This window comes from Hibiscus syriacus, unplaced genomic scaffold (assembly GCF_006381635.1).
Source record: "Hibiscus syriacus cultivar Baekdansim isolate YM2019G1 unplaced genomic scaffold, ASM638163v2 tig00116971_pilon, whole genome shotgun sequence".
Taxonomy (NCBI): Eukaryota; Viridiplantae; Streptophyta; class Magnoliopsida; order Malvales; family Malvaceae; genus Hibiscus; species Hibiscus syriacus.
In genome coordinates, this window is record NW_024063495.1 from 6,789,061 (window position 1) to 6,802,853 (window position 13,793).

At 35.0% G+C, this 13,793-nt stretch overlaps 2 pseudogenes; both read right to left on the reverse strand.

Moving 5' to 3' along the window:
* LOC120191874 overlaps window positions 1-3,397 on the reverse strand; it is a 38,505-nt pseudogene extending 35,108 nt beyond the window's left edge.
* Window positions 3,398-3,849: 452 nt separating this feature from the next.
* LOC120191875 lies at window positions 3,850-7,958 on the reverse strand (annotated as a pseudogene).
* Window positions 7,959-13,793: the final 5,835 nt, after the last annotated feature.

The following is a 13,793-nucleotide window of genomic DNA, read 5'->3' on the forward strand; positions in this document are numbered from 1 at the left end:
GCACCTCCATAGAATAAGGACCCTAGAGGTGTATGACTGACTATCCCACCGGCCTGCGAAAACTAGGAAAACCCAGACATCGCTGAGTGTGAAAACTGTACAGGAGGTGTATGTGCTGAGGCCATGGGTGATAAGGCTGAACCCGCCAAATATCCAGCATATGAACCCCAAGTTGGTTCTGCAAACATAGACCCATAATAGCCTCCAGGAGGGGTCATCTATGACGGTGGCGGTGGCAGGGTCATAAAACCAGGTGAAGGTGGCGATATCTGGTAATGGAAAGGCGATGGCGACATCATATATGGTTGCGGCATCATAAATGGCTACGGTGGCAACTGTAAAGGTCCTGTTGGTGCAGCTGAGGATGAACCGGAAGCACCTGCTCTCCGTCTACGAGTCGGGGGACGATGGTGCTGTGTCGGTGAATGTCTCTATCGACGTCGTGGAAAGGTATGTCCTCATGCATCCTCGAGAAGTAAAAATGGTTTCCCGTTACTGTTGAACCACTCATAATAACCCTCAGCATACATCAAGAAGTCAGTAAAAATGGGCTCTCTACGGGGAAGGCACCGATGTAGATCCTCCCACAACACGACCCACTCATGATGCCTCACCAGCCAATCTGTATCTGTCTTGCCGCGTCTATCTAAGCTATGCAACTCGTCCATATTGCGAGGTGCTTCTGGAATTGGTTTAAAACAACCAAACTGCCGGAGCACGCGATCAGTGGAGTGCCACTAGACGATCGTATAACAGATCAGAGGGACCATCTCCATCCAAACATCTGATGGACCCCTCAACTCAGGTAGGATCACCGCCCTCACATCATCAGTAGAATATGACACCCATTCAAACTAAAACAAATAATATATAATTTTTATCAAAATAATAATCTAATTATATAACTATAATCTAAAATCGATTTTTAAACATTAAAATTCATACCTGTGTGACAGCCTTCTGATCGATTAGCACCCTCATTTTTTCTAAATCATCAGGTAGCTCCTGATGATTTTTCCTATCAGTAGACCACCTATTCAAGGAAAAAAATTATTATGCATTGTATAAAATTATTAATATACAAAATCAGTTTTATAATTACCTCAGAAGTAGTGGAAATACGAATGGGTTCTTCACAACGGGACATAAAAAAGGCGATCGATACCATGCCCAAGACTGCAGCAGCAGGAGACATCCGCCGATAGCATTATGCCTGTAGTCAGTGGCCCACACATCTCCCTGTACAACAAAGCCAAAATTGTCGAGCCCCAACTGAATGATCCGGCAAGACGAAAGTCGCTAAGATGTCGTAACCACATGCAGTGAACTAGGTTGCGCGATTTGTCCAGCATCAGCAACCCTCCTATCAACTGCAATATGCATGCCCGTGCATACATCTTAACCTCATCCTCAGAGGCATCTGCACTCAACTCCCGAAAATTGGCATCTAGCCAATTTAACGGTATCCTACCTCCGATAAAACTTTCCGGGACACGTCCTAGATTATCCCGACACAAAGTTGTCCAAGAACCGGAAGCTATCCCTGATATCACATCTCCATCCACCGGAAGCCCCAGGTGCATAAAAACATCCTCAAGCGTGATCGTGCATTCTCCGAACGGAAGATGGAATATGTGGGTCTCCGGCCTCCACCGCTCTACTAAGGCAGAAATAAGGTCTGGTTCTATCTTACAATGACCCTGATATCTACCTATGTAACCAAGTCCAACCTCTACTAAATACGGCAAGACACGGCTAGGTATCACTAACTTAAGATTCCTAATAAAAGGATCTAATACACGATTCTTCTCCTAAAAATAAATAATTACAAAAATTAATTCTTAATCTAATAATCATGCATTAAATAAATCAACTAATTATTACTAATAATTTAAATTAAATTAAAACGTTAAAATGTTACCGTATCAGCAAAGTGTCGAGATATATGATTTTCATCCAAGCGAAGTGACTGCCTTCAATTATATATCTGCAAAAGAATTATATTAGTAAAATATTAAATAAAGTAAAATACTTAAATAAATTAAATACATAATATTAAAAATATTATAAAATATACCTTAAACATAGAGAGTATTTGAGAGAAATTGAGAGAATTTGGTGTGATGAAAATGATTAAGGATGGGGGCATTATAGGGAGGATTGGGGTGGGACGGGTGGGTAATTAAAGGTATAGCGCGCGCCCTGTACCACGCTATACCCCACGTGTCAGATAACCAGGTATAGTGCAGCCCCTGATCCGTATACCCACGTGTAACCATGTCAGCGTATAGCGTGGGGCAGGGGGCGCGCTATACCCCATGTGGCGCCAAATCAGCATATAGCGTGGGGCAAGGGGGCGCTTTACTGCTACGGGTGTTAGATCGAGAAATATAATCTGACCGATGTTAGATCGGTAAATATACCGATCACCGGTGCTTTTTCGGGAAAAACACCCAGATATCATATGTAAGACCAAGAATTTTTTTCTAGATAAAACTAAAACAAAATGCTTATCAGGCATAGCCAAGCTACCTACAACCAGTTTTAAAAGCATCTAATTAATGATCAACAAGCATTGATTTGGTAAATTAGGTATGCAAAATTCTGTTTTAAACATGCATTTCAAACAATGATTCACTTTTTTGACAATTTTGAAACATATCATTGTCATCATTAAACAACCTGCAATATATTTTTATCTACTGGAGACATGCATGTCAATAGAGCACTGCACCAGGGTGCCTATTCTAATCTGATCCTTAAACAATACCAAGAAAACAAGCAAGTAAACATTCTCCAGGGAACTACAAAGAAAATTAAGTCACCAACAGTTGAACAAAACCAGATAAAAAGCAAGGTATAAGTGGCAATATTTCACAGCATTATAAGCAATAACTTGTTAAGATTATAGCTTAATGATGGTGAGGATAGTTTTAGCACGACCACATGATAAAAGAAGAAAGGTGAAAAATGATATTCAAAAATCACATACCATCATTTATTTATTTTAAAACAAAAACAAAACAAAAACCACGAATAATACAACAGGAATATAAAAAACTTAATCTCTAACTTTATTGCAAACATGAAAACAAGATAAATCTAATACTGAAGAACTTTGACTATATCCTAGGTTCACTCGCAGAAATGGTCGTCGGAGTAGAAGTTCAACTAATATACAGGCAGCGGCCTAAACATCCACACCACCACCATATTGCTTGGTAGCAAAAAGTAACTCAGGAGCTCTGTACCATCAAGCAAAGACACTTCAGAAACTCGATATCACTGGATACCATATTCCAATGGTATTACTTGTATGGAATATTTTCTGATATCATTGCAATACATAAATGAAATAAATACTATTGGAATACTTGTTTGTCCACCTAAGATCCATTCAGTGATGATTCTAAAGATTGTCAGTTCGACAAGAGTTGTCAGCATGGCCGGTCCAATGAGTTTTAAAGCTCTGTGCGAGATAATAATTTTATGCCCCTATACTTGTACTGTATAATAGATAAAACATAAATAATTTTTTTAAAACAAAAATGTAATAGAAATTATAGTCAAACAATATCAATACTAATACAAACCAAAACCTAAAAACACTATAATCAATCAGCGGTTTTCTCAAAATATTATGTGAATCTTAACTATATTGAAGCAGATAAAAAAGGCCATGTAAATCACTATAGCTGTATAGAACCTAAAAGTGCGAACGTAATAACATGCTTAAGAAGATGAACTCAAACATAAGTTATCTACTTATTTCTACATCAAACCAATCATACCTAGATTTAATACATCTGAATATCGAGGCACCAAAAGCCATAAAAAAATCAACCAATATCAAGTTCCTTCAGCGGGAATTAGATGCCCCATATGCTCTGCAAGGTTATTTACATTATTCATATTCTACCAAAATCTTCTCTGATCACCAGGTTTGCTTTTATTCTTTCTAGCATCAGAATCTTTTCTTTCTGACTGGACTTCCTAAGTTTCAGTTGAACCAGGATTTTCAGTCAAAAATTATTCCCATAACATATAATAGGCTCAGATGTAGCAATCGGGGCAAGCTCAGAGTTCATGTCAATCCAGGGGGATTTAGGTTACGTATCAATATTAAGCCAAATGCAAGATATTATTGATGGCGTTCTGCACAACTTGTTGATTCATCTAATTCAAGGTTTGAATTACCTTGAACGTTAGTTTGACCAAAATCATGAACCAAATTCTCCCAAAACACCATAGATGACTCTAATTGTTCAAATGGCTCGATGTTGGACGACAATGTGAAATTTGCATTTTCTCTAGCGATTAGGGAATTGCCTGTCTGACTATCTTCAATCTTGGCTTTATCATATAAGTAAGCAATTCTAGGCAACCTTCTCTTTCTGTCATTAGTCTCCAATTGTGGTGTCAGATTTATGGCAAGCCCTGGTTTCTGCAAGACTTGAGCCACGAAAGACATCATTTTTCACTGCCGTTGTTCCATATTCAGTAAACGCTCCCTCAAAAGCTGCATTTGCATCTGAAATCCTTGTCGTGTCTGTTCATGCCTCTTTAACTCTAAAGCAAGCGACTCTTTTTCATTTTTAAGTCTCACAATCTCATCCCTTAGGTTCTGTCTCTCTGGTTCTGTTAATGAAGAAGCTCTTTGACCTGTGTTATTCTGCATGGAATGGCTATGAACCCCCCCCCTCAATCATGCTGCCCTGGTGGGCTAAGGCCCATCTGGAACATTTATTGGGTCAGCCCTGGTTGTCAGTATTAAAGTGTAAATACCCTTGAAGTGCATTGATTTGACTGGTTGATAGATATCACAGTGATGGGATTTGTTCAGTTCGAGTTGATTCGATATTTTGATAAATCGATACGAATCTTAAATACTATGAACCATCGTTATTCCCTTAGTATATCAAATTACTAAGAATTCTCCAAGAACCAAATATCCAAAATACCCCTGATTTCCTTAATAATGGAATCACTCTTGTTATATATGAAATCACAAGTAACTCTGATGCAAAGGATTATGAATATCTTTCTGATTACATAGTGCCTCCGAAAAGTATCTAAATACTATATGTTCCTGATAAATCATGTCTCGAATAACTGATGAATCTGTCAGCTATCAAACCATTTTATAGGGATCTTGTTTCTGAATTTAATCAGTTTACAGAAGTTTCATGGCTCTCTATCTGATAAATACCAATACCTTTGGAAAATAACTAGATCCTCTAGTGTGTGTTCCCTATGTGTTATATGATTATTTTATATGTTCTGAAATATGTTTTACCGAGATTTATGAGTTACTAAAGTTTTAAATCTGCATGTTTAATTCATGATCTATGGATATCTTTTCTACTGAATTGATATGTATGAACTCTGATTTCCTACTACCACTCTGTCTGTCTGATTCATGATCTCTGGATACTTTTCTACTGAATTGATATGTATGAACTCTGATTTCCTGCTGCCACTGGTTATTGTCTGAAAAAAATGTTTTTCTTCGGGGTGCTCTGGGATATGGTATGAAGTCTCTGCAGGTTCAGCTCGATCAAACTGGTAATTCCTTATATAGGTTCAGACCGATCGAACTGGTAATTCCTTACGGATATAATGTGACTCTTGGGTGGGCTCCTGGGCCTAGTGGTAAGACTTTATGGACTCTAAGGAACTCTCTTAAGGTGGCACATCTGCTATGTGATTTGGGTAAGTCCTTATGGACTTGAGGGCACTCCCTTCAGGTGGGCACTTACGCTTCGGCTAGGATAAGACCTTATGGACCCAAGGTGTTCCCTTAGATTGACACCTATACCCAATAGACATAGGGTAAGTCCTTATGGATGTAGTTTTGGGGAACTGTATATTGGCATTCGGTTAGAGGGTTTTGCCATGATTTTAAAAATACATTTTAATTTGTTACTGCTTTAAAAAGATTTGTACCTTGCATGTTTAATTCATGATCTATGGATATCGTTTCTACTGAATTGATATGTATGAACTCTGATTTCCTACTTCCACTCTGACTGTCTGATTAATGATCTCTGGATACTGTTTCTACTGAATTGATATGTATGAACTCTGATTTCCTGCTGCCACTGGTTACTGTCTAAAAAAAATGTTTTTCTTCGGGGTGCTCTGGGATCTGGTATGAAGTCTCTGTAGGTTCAGCTAGATCAAACTGGTAATTCCTTATATAGGTTCAGACCGATCGAACTGGTAATTCCTTATGGATCTAAAGTGACTCTTAGGTGGGCTCCTGGGCCTAGTGGTAAGACCTTATGAACCCTAAGGAACTCTCTTAGGGTGGCACCTCTGCTATGTGATTTGGGTAAGTCCTTATAGACCTGAGGGCACTTCCTTCAGGTGGGCACTTACGCTTCGGCTAGGGTAAGACCTTATGGACCCAAGGTGTTCCCTTAGATTAACACATATGCCCAATAGGCCTAAGGTAAGTCCTTATGGATGTAGTTTTGGGGAACTATATATTGGAATTCGGTTAGAGGGTTTTGCCATGATTTTAAAAATACATTTTAATTTGTTATTGTTTTAAAAAGATTTGTACCTTTTCACTAGTTTTGTGGGACCACACTAGACACCTTATTCTGATCTCCTGAACCTAGTTCTCTTAACATTTCCTCTGAACTGTAAGCTTCATGTCTTTTACTACCTGAAATACCATTGGGACTTTAGCTTAACACAAAAATTTGTAGATGTCTGAATCAATAAGGAAAATTTTGCTTGCATATGATCTGCATGTCCTTCATCATCACTTGGTTAGCTCTGTATTACTAAGCTTCCCAAATCTCACTCTGTTACTCACTATTTCAGGTTAAAAGAATTGATCCAGTGCAGCTATCGACATCAGTATTGGAGTTCCACCGACGTTACTTGCAGAGTACGGTGCATTTGATTAGGGGGCATGTAGGTTGTATTCTATTTTTATATCCGAGTCTGAAACGAGTATGATTTTAATTCTGTTTGTAGTATATGAATGATTTTCTGAAATTGTATTTTAATTATACTTTTTTATGATTTAACAAGTTTTACTATAAATCTTAAATTTTTCTGGGATTTTTACTGTAGGTCGCTCCTGTAGCCCTAATGTGAAACCTCATATCAGATCGGGTCACCCAAGATGTTCTCTTAGATTGACACCTATGCCTAATGGATCTAGGGTAAGTCCTTATGGATGCAGTTCTGGGGAACTACATATTGGCATTCGGTTGGAGGGTTTTGCCATGGTTTTAAAAATACATTTTAAACTATTACTGTTTTAAAAAGATCTATACCTTTTCAATGGTTTTGTGGGAACAAACTAGACACCCTATACTGATCTCCTGAACTTGGTTCTCTGAACGTTCCCTCTGAACTGTAAGCTTCATGTCTTTTACTACCTGAAATACCATTAGGACTTCAGCTCAACACAAAAATCTGTAGATGTCTGAATCAATAAGGAAAATTTTGCTTGCCTATTATCTGCATGTCCTTTAGTATCGCTTGGTAGTTCTATATTACTGAGCTTCCCAAAGCTCACTCTGTTACTCACTATTTCAGGTTAAAAGAATTGATCCAATGCAGCTATCGACATCAGTATTAATAGATTTCCACCGGCGTTACTTGCGAAGTACGGTGCATGTGATTAGGGGGCATGTAGGTTGTATTCTGTTTTTATATCTGAGTCTGAAACGAGTATGATTTTAATTCTTTTTGTAGTATATGAATGGTTTTTTGAGCTTGTATTTTAATTATAATTTATTTTATGATTTTACAAGTTTTAACAGAAATATTCTTAAATTTTTCCGGGATTTTTACTGTGGGGTTCTCCGGTGGCCCTAATGTGACATATCGGATCGAGTCGCCCGCATCGGTCTGTGGGTATTACAAAAATAATCGTTTCACACATCACCATTCTTTAGCATTTAAAATATCAATTCAAACTTACCAATACTCATTATTTACCCTTTATTCATTAGAGGTCCTAAGTGTTCATAAGTCTTAGTTTTACTATTTAATTTTAGTTCATAATTTGATGAGATTTGTTTTGTCACTCTTTAATACATTGAATTTCATAGTGGGTGTATCAATTGCATGTTCGTAGTTTATGTGTGAATTTTGAATTGTTTACATTTTGGTCCCTAGGTAAGCATGTTCGATTATATCCCTATTTGATGTCCGGTTCAGTTGAAATTTTGCATGTTAATAATTAAGGGTAAATAATGAGTATTGGTAAGTTTAAATTGATGTTTTAAATGCTAAAGAATGGTGATGTGGAAACTACTATTTTACCTTTATAGTGTTAAAGACGTCTTCAATATTAAAGGGGTAAAATAGTCATTTCACACATCACCATTCATTATTCATTAGAGGTCCTAAGTGTTCCTAAGTTTTAGTTTTACTATTTGGACTTAATTCATAATTTGATGAGATTTGTTTTGTCACTCTTTAATACATTGAATTTTATAATGGGAGTGTCAATTGCATGTTCGTTGTTTATGTGTGACTTTTGAATTATTTACATTTTGGTCATTAGATCAGCATGTTCGTTTAGATCCATATTTGATGTATGGTTGAGTTGAAAACTTGAAATTTTGCATGTCAATAATTAAGGGTAAATAATGAGTATCGGTAAGTTTAAATTGATGTTTTAAATGCTAAAGAATGGTGATATGGAAATCACTATTTTACCCTTATAGTGTTGAAGACGTCCTCAATACTAAAGGGGTAAAATAGTCATTACATGCATAATCATTCTTTAGCATTTAAAATATCAATTTAAACTTATCAATACTCATTATTTACCCTTATTTACTGAAATGAAAATTTTAACTCAATCGGACATCCTTTACTGAAGTTGCTTCGAAGCGAAGCACGACGGAGATGTGCTATTTTGCAAAACCCGAAACTTCTCCTCCTCCCAAAATGATAATGCTGGTGTCGTTGAAAGAACGGAATGTACCAACTAAAGGAGAACTACAAGGCAAACCCAAAGGTGCTGGCGGTGACACTCATGGCGATGCAAACGGCAATCAAACGAAAGCCAAAAGGAGAACGATGGAGAAGGTGAAAGCAAAATGAAAAATGGCTGGGGTTTGCACAACAGAGGGAGAAAAAGAAAAGGAATGGGTTTAAAAGTACCCAACTCAAATAAACTAATTATGCTCTAGTCCTACGTTTTTTTAGAGTTCGCGAAAGGCACAGACATTATATAAACATTTCAATTTAACCCTAACTTTAGGATGTGACATGAATTTTAAAGTTCATAGCATCTAAAGTTTAGGACATGATATGAAGTTTTATATTAGAAATTCACACACTATTAGTTTTGATACCAGTAAAAGTCTGTATAAGAAATTCTATTTGTGATTTCATTGTATTCTACCAGTGCCAGATTTACAAAAGCTGTCACATTTCACTTTGGCATTATAAACCATGCTCGGATTTATGCTTACACCGCTTTGTTACTACGGTGATTAAAGGACAAAAATTGTTAGGAGTGTTATTTTCTTTCTATGATTGTTCGATTGACATCCACACCTAGGATGAACACAAGAATTTATATTAAGAGGTTTGAACTTAAGAAATTATGTTAAAAATTTAAGGTTTGCGAAATTATAAAATGTCAAAGAGTATGAAATTATTTAATCAATAAAAAAAAATTACGTAAAATATAAAGGAAATTAATTTTTTTAGAAGAAGCGACTGCACCCCTCGATCTAGCCTTGCTTGTAACTAAACAATGAGTGGTGATTGGCAAAGCCCTATGTTTTTTAATGCCTTGTCCCTGTCTCTAGTCCTTTCTTGATTTTCGATATATTATTCTTAAAGATTTGGATTTCTGATCAGTTCAAGTTATCTTGATTTTAGTAACTGTGTATAATACAAATATAAACTTATAAACACTATTACGGCGAACAAATTTCAACCAACACTCTGAAAGTAATTTGAAGAATAGTTGTTAGCCAAATGTGACAAAATATAAATCTATAAGGTTATGTACGGGATGGACGGAGTTAAGATTAAATTATGAGGGAATAAGTTGTTTAACTTTAAAATAAATAGGTTCTTAATAAATCATAAAAATTAAAAGATTAAGAGTTTAATTCTACTAATTTTAAAATTCAAATGTCTTAAAAATAATTAGATCAAATAAATTTTAGGTTAAGATTTAATTCTATTAATGTTAAAACTAATAGAATCTCAAAAACAATTATATCAAGAAATTTTGGGATGGACAACGACTTAATTGTAATAGTTTCAAAATGTCCAATGACCTACAATGTAATTAGAACTTAAAAGTTAGGGGCCAAGGGCCCCTTCATCCATAATATGGGTTCGACCATTTGTATAGGGATAGATTGAGCGCAGCGATCATTCTCTAAAAATTTTAAATTCTTATATATTTTAGAATTTTTTCCTTTATATTTTATCATATATTTTTAGAAGGAGAAAAATGAGAAGAAACGCTTTAATCTCTTGAACTTCCACTTAAAGATTCTAGGGAGGAGTGATGCTTCTTAAGATAGAGAGCAACATATCTTCTTTCATTCAAGTTCCATCTAACAACAAACAATAAAGTTTAAAGAACAAACAGTGAAAGCATTCAACGTAAAATTCGTTGTAGTGTTTTTGATTAAATGGATTTCGAATTCTTGTTCATGATGATGAAAAGAGTTTGATGAAAATTTTGCAAATTCGACCGTTGGCGATGAGTGAAACAGCAAAAGGCACAATGACAAGAATTTGGAGCAACGGAAAAAATGAGAGTAAGATTACAAAAATAAGGAAAGAGGAAAATAAAAATAACATCATTTTGATTTAAATGTTTTTTAAGGAACCAAGACGATATTATTTTGATGTCATTGTACGACCTGTCATTGTAACGATTATTGAACTAATCCATTGACAAAAACGACACAATGTTAAAACTAAATGATTAAATTTAAAAAGGTTAAACCTTAATGCCCAAAATAAGAATGAGAATAAAATTAAAAGATAAAATTAATAATTTACCCCTGTCACTAACACGTGTATACAAAATTCAATTACACAGTACAAAATTTTGGGTAAATTACACCATACACAACTGAACTTTGTCTGTTTACTTGTTTACACCATTGAACTTTTAATTTTGTAAATTTCAACAATGAACTTTAATTTTACATTCAATTATGTCACTCTTTCATTAAGTCAATAACGGGACGATGACATGGCTAACGGTTGCTGACGTGGTATGCCACTACAAAAAGTCGACATTTTGGTATGGTTGTCACGATGCCTAAAACGATGTCGTTTTAGATATTAAACTATAGGGGTGTATCGTTTATGCTCCTGAACTTTTAAATAATTTTCTTTTTTATCACTGCATTTTTTGACCACCGCCGACAGCCAACCGCTGCCCATCACCAATCATCATCCGCGACAAAATCATTACCACAATGTTCGCATTTAACTCCTCATTCTTCTCATATGATTGGTTTTCCAGGAAACTCACTCAAAATTGACGAAATTAAACACAAAATTCTACCATTTTTTAGATGTTTGGAGACTTTATTAGATTTACGAGATTTGAGGTGTTTGTTAAAAAATCGGAGTGGTGAAAAGTATTATTTCGAAAAGACAAGCAACATATCTCAAACTAGCTTCATCAGTCGATCATTGAAAGTGATCAAAGTATTTATACGTTGAACTTTTAAATGGGTTTTCGTCGATTTTGAGTGGATTTCATGAAAAATCAATCCTAGGAGAAGAAAGAGGAATGAAATACAAACATTTTGGTACCGATCTTTTTGTGACATATAATTGATGAACGATGGTTCTTGGCTGCCTATTAAGATTCGATGAAGCTCAAATTGATCAACCAAATAATTTGCCAAGAGGGGGTGAATTGCCTTTTTGAGTTTAGGGAGTAAGGAGTATAAAGATGAAACAATTTGCACAAGGATTTATAGTGGTTCGACTTCTCAACCAAGTCTACATACACTACCTAAGCTCCTCACTTATGATTTTCTAACAAATCTACTAATTTGTTCTTTCTTTTTCCATGACAAAGAGATAACATTTACAACTCTCTAGCTTTTCAAAGGCTAAGCTAGAACCAATCCCCTTCACAAAGGATAAGAAATGTAAACAAGAAAACCTCACAAAGAATTAGAAATGTAAACAAGAAAACCTCATAAAGGTAGGTGTTTACAATAATTAAGCTCACAAGAAAACAATTAAAAGATTTGCGATGAGCTCAAAAACACTTATATACAAGAGAAAAGGAAAAATAAGAGTGAAAGAGCTTTTCTCTTGATCTCTATTGCTTGGATAGGTGTTGTCCAACCTTCTTCAAGTGTCATCAACTTGTTTTTATATGTTGGAATGAGTTTGTGGTCGTTTCTAGACGTTGGGGTGTTTTGGAGCTGTTGAGGATTAATTTTCTACAAAATAAAACTGCCTAGAACAGCGAGTATCGGTACTACCTTTATAATATTTAAATAAACTAACCGTTGAAGACTGTTGGGCTTGACCAGTATCGATACTATGCTTCATGGTATCGATACCACTGTGTAAAGTAGTATCGGTACCCCTTAAGTATCGATACCTATTTTGCATTCTAGAATATGAGCAATTTGAAAAACAATTGGTAGTATCGATACTACCTAGAGAGTATCGATACTTCTCTTACTTTTGGTATTGGTACCACATAAACAGTATCGGTACTACGTACCAAAAAAACTATTTTGTGCTCAAATTCTAGTTGAATGAACTTTAAATTATTTTTGAAAACTGTAAACAAATTCAATTAAGTCTAAAAACATTTTACATTAATTTGTTATATAAAAATATTATAAAACATGGTTCAACACTGTCGACGATGGCCTAAAATAAATTGTTTAAAAGCTCAATGATAAAATCGATACACCCCAAAAGTTTAGTCTTTTAATACGACATCGTTTTAAGCATCATAATAGCCGTACCAAAACATCGTTTTGGTATGACATGCCATGTCATTAACCGTTAGCCATGTTATTGTCATGTTAGTGATTTAACAACGGAGTAAAATAATTGAATGTAAAACTAAAGAATGCTATAATTGACAAAATTGAAAGTTCAGTGTTATAAACGGGTCAGTAAAAAAAATTGTTTTTACTATTATACCCTTTAATTGCAGCATTCCCATTTAGAGAGAAAAAACCAATCCAAATACTTTTAAATTTTATAATTTGTGAACAAACCTTACCACTACTCACACATACAGAACTACTACATGAAAACCTAAACATTGTTTTGCACTTGTCATTTTATCTAAATAGATTGAAAGCAACATTGTCCCCAATTATCAGATCATCTTATTTTCAGAAGAATTTTGGATTGAAACTCTGACTAAGGGTGTGTTTGTTTGTCGTAATTGGAATTACGGAATTGGTTTTCCTCGAATTTCCGTGTTTGTTTCACGTAATTCGTTTTCCAGAAACTGTTTTTCCGTGTTTATTTCACGTAATTCGTTTTTCGAAAAATGTTTTCCTGTGTTTATTTCACGTAATTGGTTTTCCGGAATGTAATTCATTTTCCTAGTAACAGAATTTCCTGTGTTTTCTGTAAAATGACTTACGGATTCATTTTCCGTAAGTCATTTTCCGAACTTTTCATTTCAAAGAATAAATACTCAAAATAATTTTATTTTATAAATTTAATATTAATAAAATATTTTAATATCATTTTCATCAAAATATTATTTATTTATTTATGAATATTTATAATAATATAATATTATATTTTTTAATATTATATAAAATAATCAA